Here is a 20631-nt window from a genome sequence, read left to right as displayed (position 1 = left end):
GATGTATAAAAATAAAGATTGCTTTTTATGTCAGTGTAGCATTCTCCTTTGATGCAGAACGAATAGTAAAGACTTTGATCCCATGTTATTTAATGCCTTACTTTACCATAAAATAGCTGTATATTCAAGGATAGTCCAACTTGAGAAAATAAGCATGAAATATCAAGTTGTGTTCACAGTTTTTTTATAGTGGAAAAGTTTTGGAAAGTTACCAGATTTTTCTCATAGTTATCAATATAGTGTATTTCCAGTTGCAGAAAACAGATGCTTAATTGGAAAGGAAGAATAAGGCTGATGGTTTAGCCACTAGGTTGAAATTTAGAAAACCTGGATTTAATTTGTGAATTCAGCACTGCTCTCCCTCTACTCATATACCTGTTACTTTGATGGTGATAAAGTGAATTCTACCAGAGTGTCCCAAGTATTAGCCCTGGATTTGGTCCTTCATATTCTGGCTGAAATCCGTGCTTCTCTTGTCCATTTAGACTTGCAAATCTTCTGCTTATCGTTTTTTGTAGGTCATGCATCTTGCATGTTTTTTTCCAGAACAAAGCTGCACTCAAATCAGTCTGCTGGAAACAGGTGCAGCACTCAAAAGAGCAGCTTCAGATGTATCTCTTGCCTTGGGTGTAGTAGGATCCAGCTGCATCAGAATTTGACAGCCCTCAGTAAATCTTGTTGCATTTCATTTCCCTCTTGGGCTAAAGGCAGATGGCACATGCTAGCACCAATGCCAGCACCACAACACATCACGAAATGGAGTACACAGCAGCACAGGGAGCCTAGATCTCAGCTGGGATTCCCCTGGCTACCCTCAAAGCCACAGGGCTGGGTACGCAATGACATGAACCAAGCATGAAAACCAGTGATTTGCATTGTCTTGCTACCCCACGTATCTTGTGATCTCATGCATGAGGTGATTTGTGAGACTTTATTCTGAAATTATGGTGCTTTGGCCCTCCTTTTGATGATGAAATTGAATGACAGGTTTTTGGTGATGAAAAAACAAATTCAGTGACAGCACTACCAATTTCCCATGCTTTCATGCACCTGTGCTATAGACCCCAGCACTGCTGAGTGCTGGCTGTCCTTGAGATCTTAGAAATGGGCATGTGACAGCAGGGGCTGCGGATGAAAAGAGGCAAACAAGAGAAAGCAGCAATGTCCTTTAACCTTTATCATGGTCATTTTGGGGATTCCAGCACAGAGCCATTAAATATCCCCTTGCAGTTAGTATTGTCATGATAACTTATGTAATCTAAACTGTTCTTGTTTTGTTTGATGCTGTTATTTTAAACTTTCGGTGTCTTATACATAAGCACGCACACACATGCACCCCCACACCCCTACCACAAAATATTCTCTTGAGATTCCCACTAGACAACAAGCCAGTTTGCAGACACCATTTGCAGTTACCGTCTGTATAAGAGCAATGGTGAGAGTTCCCTGTGACAGCTCCTTATCCCACTTCAGAAAAAAAAAAAAAAAACAACCAAACAAAAAAACCCCAAAGCTTAAAATCACTGTTTATCAACTGTTTAAACTCCACTATATTTGACATGAAGCAGTTAAGGGGTGTTCATATCATCCCTTGTGCCATCTTAAGTTTCTGGTGTCTTCAAATACCTAAATCTAGAAGCACTCAAGGACAGGTTCAGCATAACTAACTTGAGATTTGAAAAAGTTACATTCACGTCTGATGCCAGAAGTTCTCTTGCTGGGAGAAAGAGATATTTCCAAGCAATTCAAGGGATCTACCTTAAACACTCCTTAGGAATGAATCACCTGTAGGGGCTACATATCTTTCTGACTTGGCTGATGGGGGACCGAGGCTGACTAGCTCATATTTAAGAATCTAACTTGATTAAACGAGCACAGATGAAGCCAATCCCATTCATATACGGCTTTAATTGGCACTATGAATTGTTACAATAGAAATACCTAAGAAGTGTGTTTCTAAGAAATGCTACTTTCCTGCCATCAAGAATCTTAGAGACAAGGGTGATAACATCTACTAAAGTTAAATATTTTATTCAGTATCCTCCAAGATTTCTTATGTGAACCTGAGATTCAAAGTCTGTTATATGTGCAGACACAGGACATGATTTTTAAATGCCAGATAAGGTAATAAAAGACAGCAAGGCATAGGGTAAGGCACAATACCTTCCTGAATGCTGTACGACCTGCAGGAAATGTAAAGTTGTGACTGTGATACATGCCAAAAATTCATGTGGCATGCCACAGGATATCTGTAGAGTACAACAGCCAAAAATGTTTTGAAGATGTAAGATCAAGGAAAACACATTCCCATTTTATTGCAAGCATTTTCAGATTACAGTGCTGTCTCACTGTTATGAATATAAAGCTGTGACTTCTTTTGGTTTTCTGTATCATTTCATGCAGATTTTTTTATGAAATGCTTGTGAAACATAAATGTTTTCTGACACTAGCCCTATCAAAGAAGCTCCAACTGAGTTCTCATGCAGGGTAAAAATAAGTATTCATTTGAGAAGCACTGACTTTTTTATATTTATTATCTGTTGTATTTTCTGCTGCAATCAATAAGGTGAATGTCTATGCAAATGAAACATTTTCAGTGCTGAGCTGAGATATGTATCTTGCAGAAGGTTACTGTACAAGCTTTACCCATTTGATGCACATTGCAGTATTTTGCTGTTGAAATATAAGGTGTCTTTCAAACTCTTACTTTCCCAGATCATGCTGTTGAAAAAGAAGTAAAATTAAAAAAACTCATATGTTGCCAAAGAAATATATTTGAATTTAATCTCAGGAATAATAAATTATTTCTAACCAAGTGTGAAAATACAAGCACTAAAAACTGCAGTTTTTCATTTTCAGGGGAAATGAAAAGGGAAACAAAGGGATACAGACATTGCAAAGAAAGAAAATAAACTCAAGATCAAACTTGGGTTTTTTTTTAACTCATCATAGAGGAATTTCTAAATAAAACAGAAAGGAAACATCTTGATTTATGTTTAATAGTATTTGGCTCCATTTCCTCTCTTATAATAACAGCCAGAAAACCAACTTATTTATATTTTCTATGATCAGTCTGTGATGGGGGATCTTGCTTTTACTAGGCATGGGTTATGCCTAAAATTCTAAATTAGCACTGTTTCATACTGGCCTTCAGAACGTATATTACCCTATAGGTATTAATATTACAGGTTAAATAACTTTTCCCATGTCCTTTGCAAACACAAAAGATTCAACAACAGTCACTAACTTGCCAAATAGCCACAATGAGCTAGATCCTCCACAGGCTCACTCAGTTTCAATGAATTTGTACTTGAGGATACAATCAGAAATTTTCAGGGTGTTTTTTTCCAATATCTCATCTTTGTCTCTATTATCTGATCAATAGTTCGACTGCTGAAAACTCTTAGATCTTGTACCAAAATATGATTATACCTAGTTAGACAAAACTCATATTACTGAATTAATATATTTTAAAATGAGTAAAATATAAACAAGTTAATAATTATCCCTTATATTCTGGAACAACATTAAAGACAGAACTAAATCTCTACTTAAGCCAGAGGGACTTGCATTTTTGAAATCATGGCCTTAGTCAACTAAAATAAGGAATTAATTTTGTAGTCTCCCTCTTCTAATCAGATCAGACCTTTAGCTTTATATGTTTCACATCGGTTTATACTGAAAGAGAGGCATAGTCTGTTGATGTGTGTTTTTGTAGAGCCTGACAAAACGAGACTGTGAGCTCAGCTGGGGACTCCAAATGTTCTTGAAATTTTTTTCAACATATCATTGATCATAATAATTGATGACAGTAAGAACAGACAATAATTGATGCCAGCAGGATCTTTATGCATATATATATGATATAATAGGCATCACAGAAACATGGTGGGATGGCTCCCATGATTGGAGTGTTGGAATGGAAGGTTACAGACTCTTTAGAAAAGAGAGGCCCGGCAGGCAAGGAGAGGGAATTGGCCTTTATGTTAGGGATAGGCTGGAGAGTATGAAACTCTGACTGGGGATAGGTGAGCAGTTAACAGAGAGCTTGTGGGTCAGGGTTAAAGGGAAAACAGCGATGGCAGACGTTACTGTAGGGATCTGTTACAGACCACTTGACCAAGAAGAACCTACGTATGAAGCACTCTACAGACAGATAGGAAAAGCCTCACGCTCAAAGGCCCTTGTTCTCATGGGGGACTTCGACCAACCTGACAGCTGTTGGAACGATGGTACGGCCCAGCACAAGCAATCCAGGAGGCTCCTCAATTGTGTGGAAGACAACTTCCTTCTGCAAGTAATAGAGGAACCAACAAGGAGAGGTGCCATGCCTGACCTCGTGCTCACCAACAGGGAAGGGCTCATTGGAAACGTGATGCTCCAGGGCAGCCTTGGATGCAGCTACCACGAGATGGTTGAATTCAAGATCCTTGGGACAGTGACAAGAGTGTGTAGCAAGCTCACTGCCCTGGACTTCAAGAGAGCAGACTTTGGCCTCTGCAGGAACCTGCTTAGTAAGGTTCCATGGGATATAGCCCTAGAGGACAGGGGGGCCCAAGACTCTTGGTTGATATTAAGGATCACCTGCTACAAGCTCAGGAGTGTTGCATCCTGTCGTGGTTTTAACCCAACCAGACAGCTTGTTACCCACTCCCCCCCCGTTTCTTGCCCTCCCCTTACTCCTGGAGGGACGGAGAGAAGAATCAGAAAGAATGCAACTCCCACGGGTTGAGATAAGAACAGTTTAGTAACTAAGGTATAACACAAATCACTAATGCTAACACCAATAATAGTAATGATAAATGAAATAACAAGGGAAGAGAATATAACACCCCATCACCAGCCGACCGATAACTCACCCCCCAGTCCGATCAAGCACCGACCGATACCTCCTCCAACCCTGCAGTCCACCCAGCCCTTCCGGCTAACTCCTAGTAACACCCTGGGCATGACATGCTGTGGTATGGAATACCTCTTTGGTCAGTTTGGGTCAGGTGTCCTGTCTCTGCTTCCTCACGGCTTCCCTCCTCCCTTGCAGAGCATGAGGCCCACAAAGTCCTTGGCCAAACCAAAACATCAGTGTTTTTCAGCTCTGTTCCCAGCTGAAAGTCAAAACACAGCACTGCACCAGCTACCAAGAAAGAGAAAAATGACTGCCACTGCTAAACCCAGGACATTATCCACCCCTTATTCCATACCATTCACGTCATGCTCAGATCCCACATTTTCAATATACCATCACTCTTATCTAAGTGCACTCTCATCGTAGTGCATGGACCAGTCCCTATAAAGCTGCTGAGTCCATCTGGTCCATGATGTCAGGCTCCATCTCTTGTAACAGTCTTTCAGAGCAGGAGAGGCTGTGTGCAGTGTTCACACACATGAATAACCTGGGCAGTAGTGTCCATTGTTAGGTCCACCCCTTGATCATGAGTCCATCTCTATGTTGCATCTCTGCTCTGTTGGCCTTAAGGGTCATGGGCCCACCAGGTTCAAAATAATTCATTGTCCTTCCATCTCCAATGTTTCCAAAGCACTGGAGGGGCCCAGTGGACTAGATACTTGCCCATACTGTCCCACATGCCCTGCCACTCATGACTGTCCAGCCTTGGGGAAAACCTCTTGGTCCTCCCATATTGTTGTCTAACCCCAGACAAGACCCAAACCCGACTCTGCTTAAATTTTGGGATCAGACACAATGATGGTGGGTAAAACACACTCTACATGTGTGCCAACATAGTGAACACCATCACAATCAGCAAACAAGTCTCAATAGCAGTAAAAGGCCATTCAAAACTCTCAAATGATGCTGTAAATGCTCTGGGGGGAGGAATGGGAGGGTAAAAGAATGCCTCCTTCACAGGTTGACCACCCGAGAAGGAGAAAGAATATGTGTAATTGCTAAGCATTTCTATTATATACCTCCCAAAGTATAAAGGTGGTGACCATACTGGGAACATAAACCAGATAAGTTTCATCATCAATAATTCTATTTTGTTACAAGTCATCATCATAAAGTACACTGAGACAAGAACTTTAGTCCAAGCCCCACACTTGAAAAACACTAATACAGCAAATACCAGATCTAAGTAAATTACAACATTCTGAAGCTGTGAGATCAAGAAGAACAACTTTGAGAGCCAATAAATCAGCATTGTGATGAGTGACTATTAATCCGGTCAGATCTGTTGTTATCTCAGCCCCTTCGTGCCCCACGTTGGGCGCCAAAAAGAACTGTCGTGGTTTAACCCACAGCCAGACAGCTTGTTACCCACTCCCCCCCCTTTCTTGCCCTCCCCCTACTCCTGGAGGGACGGAGAGGAGAATCAGAAAGAATGCAACTCCCACGGGTTGAGATAAGAACAGTTTAGTAACTAAGGTATAACACAAATCACTAATGCTAACACCAATAATAGTAATGATAAATGAAATAACAAGGGAAGAGAATACAACACCCCATCACCAGCCGACCGATAACTTGCCCCCCAGTCCGATCAAGCACCGACCGATACCTCCTCCAACCCTGCAGTCCACCCAGCCCTTCCGGCTAACTCCCAGTTACATCCTGGGCATGACGTGCTGTGGTATGGAATACCTCTTTGGTCAGTTTGGGTCAGGTGTCCTGTCTCTGCTTCCTCCCGGCTCCCCTCCTCCCTGGCAGAGCATGAGGCCCACAAAGTCCTTGGCCAAACCAAAACATCAGTGTTTTTCAGCTCTGTTCCCAGCTGAAAGTCAAAACACAGCACTGCACCAGCTACCAAGAAAGAGAAAAATGACTGCCACTGCTAAACCCAGGACACATCCCAACTAGAAGGAAGTGCAGCAGGAGGGCCAGGACACCTCCTTGGATGGATAAGGAGCTCCTGAGGAAATTTCAAATGAAAAAAGAGTCTTACAGAAAGTGGAAGCAAGGACAGACAGCCTGGGAAGAGTACAGGAATGTTGTCTGGGAAGCTAGGGACCAGGTTAGGAAAGCTAAGGCCTGTTTAGAATTAAACTTGGCTAGGGATATTAAGGATAACAGGAAGGGATTCTACAGGTACATAGCAAATAAAAAACAGACTAGGGACATTGTAGGCCCCTCAGGAAGCTCTCAGGAGAACTAGCTACACAGGATTTAGATAAGGCTGAGGTTCCGAATGACTTCTTTACCTCGGTCTTCACTGGCAAAGGCTCTGACCGCACCACCCAAGTCTTGGAAGGCAGACGCAGGGACTGTGAGAATGAAGACCTCGGGCCCACTGTAGGAGAAGATCTGGTTTGAGACCATCTTAAGCACCTGAACGTGCAGAAGTCCATGGGTCCTGATGAAATCCATCCGCGGGTCCTGAAGGAGGTGGCAAATGAAGTTGCTAAGCCACTGGCCATCATATTTGAAAAATCATGGCAGTCAGGTGAAGTTCCCGGAGACTGGAACAAGGGAAATATAACCCCCATTTTCAAGAAGTGGAAAATGGATGACCCAGGCAATTACAGACCAGTCAGTCTCACCTCTGTGCCTGGCAAAATCTTGCAGCAGATTCTCCTGAAATGCATGCTAAGGCACATGAAAAGCAACAAGGTTCTTGGTGACAGCCAGCATGGCTTCACTAAGGGGAAATCCTGCCTGACCAATTTCATGGCATTCTATGATGGGGCTTCAGAACTGATGCACAGGGGTAGAGCAGTTGATGTCATCTACCTGGACTTGTGTAAAGTGTTCAACACTGTCCCACACGACATCCTTGTCTCTAAATTGCACAGACATCAGTTTGATAGGTGGACCACTCAGTGGATAAAGAACTGGCTGGATGGCCACAAGCAGAGAGTTGTGGTCAATGGCTCAATGTCCGGCTGGAGACAAGTGTGTCCCTCAGGGTTCAGTGTTGGGACCTGTCTTGTTCAACATCTTTGTCACTGACATGGACAGGGGGATTGACTATGCCGTCAGCAACTTTTCTGATGACACCAAGCTGTGTGGTTCGGTTGATACGCTGAAGGGAAGGAATGCCATCCAGACGGACCTCGACATGCTTGTGAAGTAGGCTGATGCCAGCTTCATGAAGTTTAACCATGCCAAGTGCAAGGTCCTACACCTGGGTCAGAGCAATCCCAGGCACAGCTACAGGCTGGGCAGAGAAGAGATTCAGAGCAGCCCTGCACAGAAGAACATGGGGGTGTTGGTCGATGAGAAAATGAACATGAGCCCGCAGTGTGTGCTTGCAGCCCAGAAAGCCAACTGTATCCTGGGCTGCATCAAAAGGAGTGTGACCAGCAGGTCAAAGGAGGTGATCCTGCCCCTCTACTCTGCTCTCGTGAGACCTTACTTGGAGTATTGTGTGCAGTTCTGGTGTCCTCAACATAAAAAGGACATGGAACTGTTGGAACAAGTCCAGAGGAGGGCTATGAGGATGATCAGGATACTGGAGCACCTCTTGTATGAAGATCGGCTGAGAAAGTTGGGGCTGTTCAGCCTGGAGAAGAAAAGGCTGCATGGAGACCTCATAGCAGCCTTCCAGTATCTGAAAGGGGAGTATAGGGATGCCGGAGAGGGACTGTTCATTAGGGAGTGTAGGGACAGGACAAGGGGTAATGAGTTCAGACTTAAACAGGGGAAGTTTAGATTGGATATAGGGAACATATTCTTTCCTGTTAGGGTGGTGAGGCACTGGCATGGGTTGCCCAGGGAGGTTGTGAATGCTCCATCCTTGGGAGTGTTCAAGGCCAGGTTGGACGAAGCCTTGGGTGAGATGGTTTAGAGTGAGGTTTCCCTGCTCATGGTAAGGGGTTTTGGAACTAGTTGATCTTAAGATCCTTTCCAGCCCTAGCTATTCTATTATTCTATGATTCTAAGAACTCAGCAAAGCATTGCAACCTTTTCTTCTCATCTATAACAATTATTATAATTAATAATAATATTAACAATAACTAACAGTAATAGTAACCAAAATGGTATCTCTAGATGCCACATTATAGAAACTCTATTAGTGTTTGCTGAGACTAAAATAAATCTCTTTTTAAATTCCAAATAGTTGGTCTCAATGCCTAATAAGATTTGTGTGCCCTGAAGTCTGCAGCAACCTTAAAATTTAATGGATGTAAATGTTACGAAATTAAGGCCCCATTACCAATGTTATCATAATTTACATGACAGTTGAGGGAAGTAAGCTGCTACCTGAAAACCCTTATGGAGCGCCATCACAGCTTCCAAACTGAAGAATACTCCACAGTCACGTATACGTAGCTCTTCTAACTTGTAGTTTGCAATCAATTACAATCTTGTACCAAAAGAAAGTGAAGGCAGATTCTCTCCAGTATTGGGAGTTCACTTCACTGTGTTCTTTCCTTCTTGAACAAAGCCTAAAATTTGCAATAAATACATTGAAATCCTAGCTTCATATAGCTGCCAAAAGTCCAGAAAGACTTTCTGTTTTTAAAAAAGACCAGGTCTGAGTAGTGTTTAATAATAGCCATGAAAAAAAAAAAAAAAAAGAAGTATTAATACATTTGGCTCAGATTCCTTCCACTTAACTTCAGGCTCCTAAATGTAATTGTTTCATGCTTCTGTTGTTGGTGGGGAGGAATTTCCATAGGCAAATTCAGATTTTATTCAGGCTGACTCGTATAAACTGGAACTGGATTGTGCACCCGATACCCAAATATTAATTGTCTAAATTCAGGTTGGCCAAATCTGGGTTTCAGTGAATATAGTTCAGTTGAATGGTTGAATTAAAGTTTTAATATACCTACTTTTAAACAAATAGGTATTTAGAATAACAAATTTACATACAGACAAATAAAACCAAGGAGTTTTTTAGAAAATATCCCCCTAAATCCTTTGTGAATCTTAGAGGTCGTTTTCATACTTAAGAACTGATTTTTGAAGAGAGTAAAAACAATCAAGAATCCAGGCCATTCAATGGCAACTGGTGACAAAAGGGACATATCCACTTTTAACCTAGATTCTGAGCTCCTCTTTCTGTTTCTGTACTGTACCTTCTAACTCTTTAATTTAAAACATACAGAATATTCCCAGGTCTATACCAGGGCTGGATCTTTGCCTCATCTCTCCCAGGGGAAAAGTCTGACTACAAGACCACAGTCCTTCTTGCATTCTCTCTCAGTGGTCCATGGCACACATTTTATTTCTGTCACTGGAATAGCTTCCATCAGGACAAGGTAAAAAAATACACCCATCTCATCCTCACAGTACCTAGTGTTTTCTATGAGAGTCTGAATTTTACCAGTCTCTACATCTTATTCAATTTTTAGAATAGTATTTTCTCTTGGCAATTCTGAAAGTCTTCCCTGACTATTCTAGCCTCTTTCACACACACATACTGAGCGAAACAGTTTTATACTTCACATAGTACTGGAAACAGTTACATTCAAAGTCAATCTCAATTTTTCCTTCTTCGTAGTACAACTGTCTTTCATTGTTTCAAAAAACTTCTAGATGAGCATGCTTTTGTTTTCTTTATGATTTAATAAAATAATATGTATTTCTGAAAATAACACAAGCAACAAATAATGAGGTCCTGAGACTTGGATTATGTATGATTCTTAGGTTGTGTCTCCTATTGAGATCATTTCACATCTGCACATGGAAAAGCAAGCACACAGTCTACTGTGAACTCCAGAGGAAGCAAGAAGTTGGGCAATTTGGGCTCACCCTGCCCTTAAAGGTAAGTCAAAGTACTTGTAGCTGCAATTTAGACACATATGCACAGTCTGAGTTAACTATACTAAGTAGAGATCCATTCTATTGTCCTACCCAGTAGAACAGCAATGCATATGTCTAAAAAATCCAAAACAAAGTAAGCCAAAAATAAATCAGAACTATGTAAACATCTGAAGCACTTTTCAAGACCTAATTCAGAATAATAACCCAGGAAGTTTTTAGCTTCACCAGATAATTATCTTCTTGCTTGAAGGATGTCCATGAACAAAACACTTTCAAGAATTTAAATACACTGAGCAGAATTAAATTAGCATGACTGTTCAGAGTCAAAGCAGATGGACTAGATCTACAGGAATCTCAGTGTTTAATTTGAAATAAATTGCATAATTCTAATTCATTTTCACAATCTCAAATTAGTGCTGGCAGTAATACTTAAATATATAAATACAAATGGAGACACAGTGGAACACAAGGTCTAAATAGAGTCAGGCAAAACCATTCCACAGTAATCCACAGCAAAAAAAAAAAAAAAGCAGAATGCAGATTTAAATAATGCACCACAATATTAATATCTATTTAAATAAGAAAAAGAAACCAAAACACAAACATACCAGGGACTCGAGCAAATCCTTTCTCTCAGGGGGGCAAGTATTTATGTTTGATCTGGTAGATTGTCAGAATTTTTCCCTGCCTGCTGGGCAGTTAAAATCAGCATTTTTAGAATGTCATTAACTTTTTTGTCCCATAATTTGATTCAGAATTATTGAAAAGTGCTGATGGGTGAAGACTACATTCTTTTAGCTTAGTAAGAGACTGGATTATGTTTGAGTTTTAATGAAATGTAAAATTCATAATTCAAAAAAATATAAGGTGCTACTGCAACCCTTTCTTAAGAAAAATCTAAGGCCAGCTTCTTGCAGCCTCATACAAGATGCTGAGATGGAAATCTAGTCTACAGTTATGACTTTATCTTCTTCTCAAGGCCATTTTATTGTTCACAAGGAATAATCCACCTATTCTACTGCCATTCATGGAAATGTTTATCCTGTGAAGACCCCAGCACCCCAGTAAGTAGTCAGCAGGGGTGCCAAGAAGCAGAGATGAGAGGCAACCTCTCAGACTAAGTGGCTCATGAAGGAAGGTTTAGCATTATTATAGACATCATTTTCACTCTGTGTTTTGGTGGGCTTTTTTTTTCCCTTTTCATTCTGTGTATGAATGGAAAGCCAGGATTGCAGCACCTTCTTGTAATTAAATTTAATGTGTTTTAGAAGCTAAAAATCCCTAATTCAGCCTTTAAAGGGCATAAAGACAATCTGACTTTCAAAATATAGTCCTTATTTTTCTTAATAGAAATTCACTTCTTATCCTTTATTTTATATGCTGATTGTAGGCTCTGAGAATGATTTTTGTTTTGTCTTTATAATACCATGCACAATGGGAATACTGAGACTACAATTCTTAAATTCTATGATAACACCAATAATTAGCTGTAAGAAAAACAGAAAATGAAAAAACTGGTTCAGTTATTCTGTTTTTCTTATGAAGGATGAATAAGAGATTTTTTTATTTATTTATTAGCTGAGTGAACATAATTAGAGATTCCAGACTCTCTAACGGGAATAAGACATTCAAATGATCACAGAAATTGCTCTTCCTCCTTACCTGGCATTGCAAAACATCAGTAATTCATGGATAAATATGTTCAACTTATACCAGCTATTATCAAGAATTAGATCAAATGGAGTAATATGTAATTTGGATAGGAAGAAGGTATGGTGAATATTGAAATCTATAAAGGGAGAGAAAATGTGCTCTTTTTTATTTATTTTTTAATGTAATTAGAGTATAATGCAAAACAGGTTTGGATAGTCTCCAGCATCACTACTTTAACAAATTTTGTTCTTGATTGCAGGAGAAGAGTTTGCATCCATTCCATTCACAGTGCTAATTATTAGATAAAGTATTCAGAATTTATCACACCTACAAAATTTCAGTATATATCCTTGATTCCCAGCAATAGCAGTCATATAAATGTGGATCACCCTTGGCTAATGTAGTAATATAACTATCTGATGAGCAAGGACAGAAGGCATGATGAAAAAAATAAAAGCATTTTCAAGATAACACACCTGCTTCTTGCAGAAAAATTCTAAATAATCCTTTGAATAATATTGGCAGTCCAATACTGCAACAATTAATGATATTTAAATTGCACAGAAAATGTTATAAAAATAAATATAAATAAAAGAAAATAAAAAAAAAACAAAGCAAAACAAGATGCATTTTCAAATAACACACTTGCTTCCTGCAGTAGAATTTTAAACAATTGTGTGAAGAATATTGACACAACAAGACTGAAACAATTAAAGAAATACAAATTTTATAGAAAACAGTATAGAAGTTCCTTCCGATTCCCATTGTAACTCTACTGATTACACTGCAAGCATATTATATAAAAATCCACCATTTCTGTGTTCACAAACATGAATTAAAATTTCTATAAATATTCTCTCATGAGACAGTGGTGCTTCACCCTTGTGCAAAAGACCCAGATGCACAGAAAATACAGCTAATAGAAAACTGTAAGTCCTACCACAGGAATTAAAGAATCATCAGATTGCTCTAATTAGAAGGCATATTTCTTGGATGTGCCTTCTCTAGCACATATCACTGTGCTCCTGTGCATTGCTTTAATTGCCAAAAGAATTTCTCTCTCACACACACTTGTCTCCTTGGGAGAAGCTGTCAGTACAATGTGCAGTGGATGTTAATTATTCAGTGCACTACCATAAAGCACTCAGGTATTATGATGATAAGCACAGTGTAAGAGCACATATAAGAAATAATAGAACAACTCACACTGCAAGAGTCTGACAAAGCTGGAATAAATTAAAAGCTGAAGCAGCAAGCAAACATTAATATCTCTACTAGAAAGACATTCTTTAACAGATTTCAAACACCTTATATCCATGTTTCTTTCCTGCCATTAAGGAAAGCCCGAATGTTTTTCAGACTGAATCAGTTTTTCTTGGTTTTTTTTTAAAGTACATAAGAATTATGTTTCTCTATGAGGTCAGCTACAGCTCAGCAAGGCACATACCATGTGTGCTATGGCTCCATTAGCTGCCACTGAAAATACATATGCAATACTTTAATCTGTTCTTTAAAATTCTGCAAATGCAACTCTGTTCTAATCAATGGGGGTTCTCTATTGTTGCATAAGGTTACTTGAAGAAATTAAACCAGGTTTAGACAATGATGTATTTCATGCTAGATCTAGCATACTGCTTGTTGCATGTGAAAGTAGTATTATTTTTTTTTTACAGAAACATTTTTGCTCTTACTTAACTCCAGGAAAATGAAAACACTAGAAACGAACAACTCTGACTTTAAGGTTAATGCAGCAGAATTCATTTCATTCTAATCCATTCTCTTTCTAACCTGTGATTCATTTTTTTTTCAGCACTATAACAGTTTAGTGATACTTACAACAGAGTTGTTTTGCAAGAAATAAGATTTTTAACATGAAGATATTGCTAAACACTAATACAGATTTTAAAAAAATAACCCTACTGTTTAGTTGTTGCTTAGGCATATGTGGTTTACATCTGCCATCTACTGTAAGGAGAAAACACTGCAGGTCTTCTGCTTGAACCAACATTTAAACAAAAGAGATTACTAGATTGCCTACCATTTAGACTTATGTCTGAACTCAAATCATAATTTCTTTACATACACATCAATAAAATAGGGATGACACCATACATTTACTAAGTTTGTTGTTTGGAAAACACATTTTCAATTTGCTGTAAATTTTAAAATGGGGACTCAAACAGCACAAAGAAAATGAGCTTGTAATTTTAGAGATTTTGACATCACTGAGCGACAATATGCCATTCACCACTATAAACATCATAGTGGAAATATGAACTATTGGACTTTTTCTTCAATGGCCACATACTTCTCTTAATACATAAGTAGAATTCCAGCTTTAAACCTTATTATCATACCCAGCTTCCAGAAATAGTAGGTAAAGATAACTTTAAGTTGCGGTGTGGTTTAGGCAGTTTTCATAGGTATGTCCACACACCAAGGAAAAGTCCAGGGAGCAGTTTCAAGCATTGAGTTTCCTGCCATTACCATTTTTTTAACTTTCCTGCTAGACCTGTGCTAGATCACTCCAGCTAGGTATCTGCAGATATCTGGTTTGAGGTTATGGATCTTTCTCTCACCATCCTATTGAGCAGCAGAGACCCAAACTTGTGTGAATTGACTATAGTGATTCACAGTCATCAGCTCCTTCTACCTGTTTAGGACAATAATAACATCACTTGGGAAAGGAGATGATGCTAAAGAGATATTAGTGCTGCCTCAGCAGAGCTTTCTTTAGAGCACATGAAAAATTTTAGTGCCTACTTAGGCAGATTTTGGCATATTCCCTGATATATACTTTTCAAGGGCCCCAGACCTGAGGCAGAGAAGAAACTCTTCAGTGGTCAGGTACTCCTAATGACCTCTCACTGTCAAATTTGGGAAAAGAAACCAAGGTGACTTTCTTAGGCTTCAAAGACCATTTTTAGAAACCTATCTGAAGGAAAGCATTAAAATAAAATTAAATTAACCTGGAATAAGACTGTGACAAGACTCACATAGGTATAATTTCAGTGCCTCTTCTCTGCAGCATTCAAAGGTAGGTATCTTCACCTTACTACACAACAGAAATTTGAAAGCCATCCTTTGACAGACTAATGCCTAAAAAAGACCATCTACTAGCTGTATTAAACTTATACCACATTAAAAGTATCAGGTTTTTTTTAAACCACAAATATGTATTATAATCTATTTCTACATGCTATTTTGCATTTTCAAGCTATCCATCTAAATTTATAAGACATTTCTCATGCACATAATAGTTGTAAGACTTTAATCTCATTCTTTGTGTATCTGGATGTCTCACAAATGAAACTTATACCTTGAAAATGACAATTTTTTTGAAACAGAGCAACTTTTACAGATGTGTTTCATTTAAAAAATGTCACTAGTTTCAGGAATATATAGAGAATTTTATATATATATATATATATATATATAAGCATCTATGTTCCTTTCTTTCTTTTTATAAAATATTGCTCAGAAGTTCTTTTAAATTGTGAGCATACAATGTGCCAGCTGGGGGGACTACATCAAGCAAAACTTTCTGTTCTTTTCCTCTTCTGCTCTTGGTTAAATTTCAGTTCCCACCCTCCAAGTCCAACTATCATGCTGGTCTCTTTTCAGGAAACGGTAAGACTTTCACTAAAATACCAGAATGAACAAAGCTACTTTCATTATTTACTTCAGTTTTCCCAGAAAGGAAAAAGGCACCACAGATTTTGCTTTTGCTAACACTACTGGCAACAAGACAGATCAACTTGTCAGGCTGCTTTCAGTTATCTTCAGATAACTCAACCTCCAAGGAGCTTGTTTTCCACTCTTCTGCATCACAGAGATGCTGCCCCTAATTCCCAGATCAGACACCCGTCTTTTTCTCTTCCATGGAGATTGAGGAACAGGTTAGCGGAGGGTGATGTACACCGCACATCACACCTTTGTACAAAATCAGGACCTGGACTGAAAAAGTAGTCTCAGGCCCAGCAGCTCATTTCTGTCCAACTTGCTGCTTCTTCTCAAGTACCCATTGAAAACCCCAGCTCCTCTTAGGTACCCCTGCACTCATTTCTGCTGAAAAAGAGAGATGTGAAGAAAGAAGAAAAAAAGATCATGCTAATGTAAAAAAGCCTATATTTTGCTCAAAGACCCAGTATGAGCAGAATGTCTGAATTAATTCTGCATGACAAGAATCCCTCCCAAACATGACAGGAAGCTACATTACCCAAATAATGAGGATTCCAGCTGAGGTAAGTTGGAGAAACGCATGGACGAGTATATGCTAATACAATGCTTCATTTGACATCTAGAACATAGAGACAAGTCCAAGTAGGCTCAGTGTTAATCAAAGCACATTAGAAGACTTTGAAAATATGCAAAATCCAACACATTTTTCAACAGACTTACCTATCCTAGAAATTCAGTACAGTCTCTAGGGGATTTACTGTATATTTCCGAGCAGCTGAGCAAATACATCATGGTTTATAAAGATTTGCTACCATAAAAATGCATAAGGCAGTGACCTGTATAATTGTATATAAGGCTGCTATCCAAGCTTTGCATTAAGAGGAATTTCTTTCTTTCTTCCTGTCCCTCTCCTTCTGGGGAAGGGGATTTAAATTGCAGATAGCATCGTTCATCATAATACAATACTGCTAACCACCTGTGTATTTTTGGGTACTAGACATCGACTTCAACAGAAAACTGCTCTATGAGAAGATATAACATCTAAGAAATAACCCCTCCATTTTCCTTATTAGGAGTTTATTTCTACCTGCTTTTTCTTGTTTTGGAAGACCCCTTCTTAGACACTGTTCTATACCAAGAGGCATCTGGAACTTCAGTACTTACGGAGAGGGTTGCTTTGAAAATCACAGCTGAATGCAGTCAAAATACCCAGACTAACTGGGGTGAGAGTACCTTGCTCTGTTCACAATCGAAAAGTGCATATGAGAGAAATTACATATACCCAAACTTTTGCCTCCCTTCACATGCACGGAAACTGAAAAGACATTTGCTGATTTCAAGCAAGTTTTTTTCACTGCCAGTATACTGAGAAGGCTATGTATCTGTTTTTGTCCCCAAACAATTATTCCTCCCAAAATAGTTTAAAATTGTAAGACTACATAAACTGTTTAATTTCATTTACCACTCACTATGAAAGGCTCTTACAGCACATTTTGGGCTGAATGTCGCTGGAAAACCATATGCCTTTCTTATTTTTCAATCTGAAGGGTAAGTATACAAACACCCTTTCTCACATGCTGTTGCAGTACCCCATAAGGCAAGCAACTAGTGGCAGTAACTTGCTCACCCAACTGCTAAGTTTCCTAATAACTAAAGGAGTTAAACATGGAAAACAATAACAAGTTGATGGCTTTCTCATTAAGAGAAGTGTGTTTTGCAGTTATTTTGACCACTGCCAGAGAGTTCAAAAATTATATCTTTATTTTTAAAAATATTAAAAATGCTGTCTGATATACAGCTAAGAAATATTTATGATGTCTTAGAAACATAACCAACATTGTAACTGTGGTAGGAGGTAGAGAGGAAAGTCGATTCTATTTTTTATCCTCCAAATATTGATCCAAGGCTTGACTTCTCTATTTCTGACACAGAACTCAAGTTTATATCTTATGCGTGTGTATAAACCTTGCTACAAGTTTTGTCCCAGAGAGCCATTCTTTATCACAACAGGGTTAAATGTGGCCTAGTACTTTATTTTAAATCATTTCAAATAACTTTCAGAAATAGCTGGTGAGCTTCTAGGCATCTCTGTCTTTGGAGGTCTTACTTCAAAAGTGAACATAAAACAAGTTAGCAATGCAAGACAGAAATATATTATAAATAAATGATACTATACAAAAAATTAATCAGGCTTCTGAAGCCTCTATCCCAGACTGACTTGGTGTTTTAATATGTCACTTAAATTAACCTACAACTGAGGAAATCATGAGAAATAGATCAGCCCACTGAGTGTTGTGGCCTCACAAAAGCAGGATTATGTTATAAAAGGACTCTTTGCTAATAAATTACCAGGTTTACCCCTAGAGAATGCAACAAAGACACAAATCCTTTGAAAATAAAAATGTCCATTGTTACAATCACAAAGAATGGACTAATTCCCATCACTCTCTTTAATCTTTGGTCAGTGAAACATTCTAGCTCCTGGTTACAAGATACCAGAATCATTTACCTTATGTTGTACTATAAGGCTATCAAGAAAAGAAAGTAAAAAGGCAAATGCTTTACTCTATTTTCCATATCTATTGATAAAGCAAGCCACACATCTACTTTCTCACCTAAAATCCCTATGTGTATTTTATCATTCAGATTAAATGGATTATCCCAAGCAAAATGCAGACACAATATGAATCACAGTTTCTCGCCTGCAAAAGAAAAAACAAATAAATAAAGCTGCTTTGTGCTGCTCCTGTGAAGCAAAATCGTGACTGAGTCAGTGAATCCATCTCCTTTAGGATCCCCTCTTCCCCAGACACTGCATGTATTGTACACATCTACAGCGATAACTCCTATACTGTAAAACAATTCCCTTTTCTGGTAAGGATGGCACTAGGGGGAGTACCCAGCTGATTATACACCCTTGTTTTTAGAACATGAGGACTCTCAAGAAGCAAGTGAGCCTTTGAAAGACAGCTAGACTCATCATCTGTGGTTTATGAGCTGTGATACAAAAGAACTGCATTGCTTTTGAATGAGAAATTTACCCAGAAAATTCACGGAATAAGGAAAACAAAATTAATTCTAAATATCACAGGACCAGTTCTCCTGAATTCCGCTGAATTTCATAGCACTCTCATTCATAAAATGCAGACTTTAGGTGCTGTCCACTGGGAGCCAAGGCCGTATAAAATGTGGTCCTGCACTTATCAACCAGCAGAGGGCGCACTACCCTCAAGGGACATTCAGCTAGAATAAAGTCAGTTTGCACTTTTTTTTTGTAGGGAGAACTCTGGAAAAGTTATTAAAATAAGTTTTGAAAAATAGTCAGTTCCTACAACTAGTGATGTCTTCTCTGTATACAATTCTGATAAGTGTACAATGTTATGTCAGTAGTTCCGCACTAGCATACAATTTTTCCAATGGAAAAGGGCACTAGAGGTGACAGATTCCACAGTAAAGGAACAAACTTCATAATGCTGTGTTAAAAAGAGGTAGGCAGGCACACAAAGCCCTCTGTATGCACTAAAACCTTTGAAGAATTCTAATTTATTGAGGTGATTTTTTTTTTTAGGTGTTTCTACTTTACATATAAGAATTGCGATATAAGATGTAACTATTCTAAAATGAGCAGAAAGATGATGTCACTTGGCAGGAAATAGTATGTAAACACTTCTGTCTCCGAATTAATATCTCTAAAAGCTTACTTTTTGTCATTATTGATTACAAGTCAGTGATGCAACACCTATGTGTTTTACTCCCCAAAAAGATAATTACCAGTGAGCACAGAGGTAAAATGCTAAACAAAAAGAGTAGTATTCTTATTATTTTTATTTTATTTTACTGTGCAAATGTTTACACATAGAGCAAATTAGCAAGGAGGAAAAAAAAACCACAAACAAAACACATGTAGCCTACAGCAATGGCTAAATATCACAAGAGAAATCATATTTATTACTCTTAAATACAGCACTACAACAGTGTAGACTCCCTACACTCACTGAAAATTGGTCTTTGTGTGGGTTATGCTCTCCTGTACTAACTAAAAGAACAGGGTTTGTCTCACCTAACCTGAGATGCCAACAGCATGAGCTGTTCACTGCAGGCTCTGTGTATAACCCATGGCCAAACAGGCAGTTCTAGAGTTCAATCCATCTGACTTATTTCAGACCTACAAATGAGGATAAAATGGACTGTACCCTAGAAAGGGGCCTAGAGTGATCAGATCAGATGTAGGAGTCTGCATTTGGTAAATGAATCCCACCCGTGTTTTCTGCTCTGGAGAGCCTGTCATCTTGACAGACTAGGCAAGGCAAAACTCAAAAGATGAGGCCCTGGCAAACTACAGCAGTGCTCTCATGGCTCACTGCTCTATACACTGAACACACAGGTTGGGGGGGGGGGATTTTGCATCCACAATCTCTTTCTTATGTTTAATTAAGGGGTTTCAACTTCGGTGAGTGAATTTGTCCCAAATCCAAAAGTTAAGGAAAAAAAAAAAAAGAAAAAGAAACCAGTATTATCTCTAAAAACTGACCTATGCTCTAAAGCTGTCTTCATGCTTCATCAAAGAGCCTCTGCCAAGAATTTTGCTTCAAGCTGGCTCATTTCCTGATACAGCTGTAGAGAAAGATTACAAA

General features: G+C 38.8%; 1 long non-coding RNA gene across 1 annotated transcript in view; it reads right to left on the bottom strand.

Annotated features, from left to right (window-relative positions):
* LOC133216438 (uncharacterized) overlaps positions 1-9420 on the bottom strand; it is a 63376-nt gene extending 53956 nt beyond the window's left edge. The window contains exon 1 of the long non-coding RNA XR_009726637.1: positions 9155-9420. This is a non-coding gene — a long non-coding RNA (uncharacterized LOC133216438). The remainder of the gene's footprint in view (positions 1-9154) is intronic.
* Between the last annotated feature and the right edge of the window lie 11211 nt (positions 9421-20631).

The sequence above is a fragment of the Neopsephotus bourkii genome, unplaced genomic scaffold (genome assembly GCF_033783945.1).
Source record: "Neopsephotus bourkii isolate Nb327-2 ecotype Australia unplaced genomic scaffold, CSIRO-AGI_Nbou_v1 NB_1052, whole genome shotgun sequence".
In the NCBI taxonomy this organism is placed as follows: Eukaryota; Metazoa; Chordata; class Aves; order Psittaciformes; family Psittacidae; genus Neopsephotus; species Neopsephotus bourkii.
Note: the sequence above shows the minus strand (reverse complement) of the source record. Positions and strands in the feature narration are given on the sequence as shown.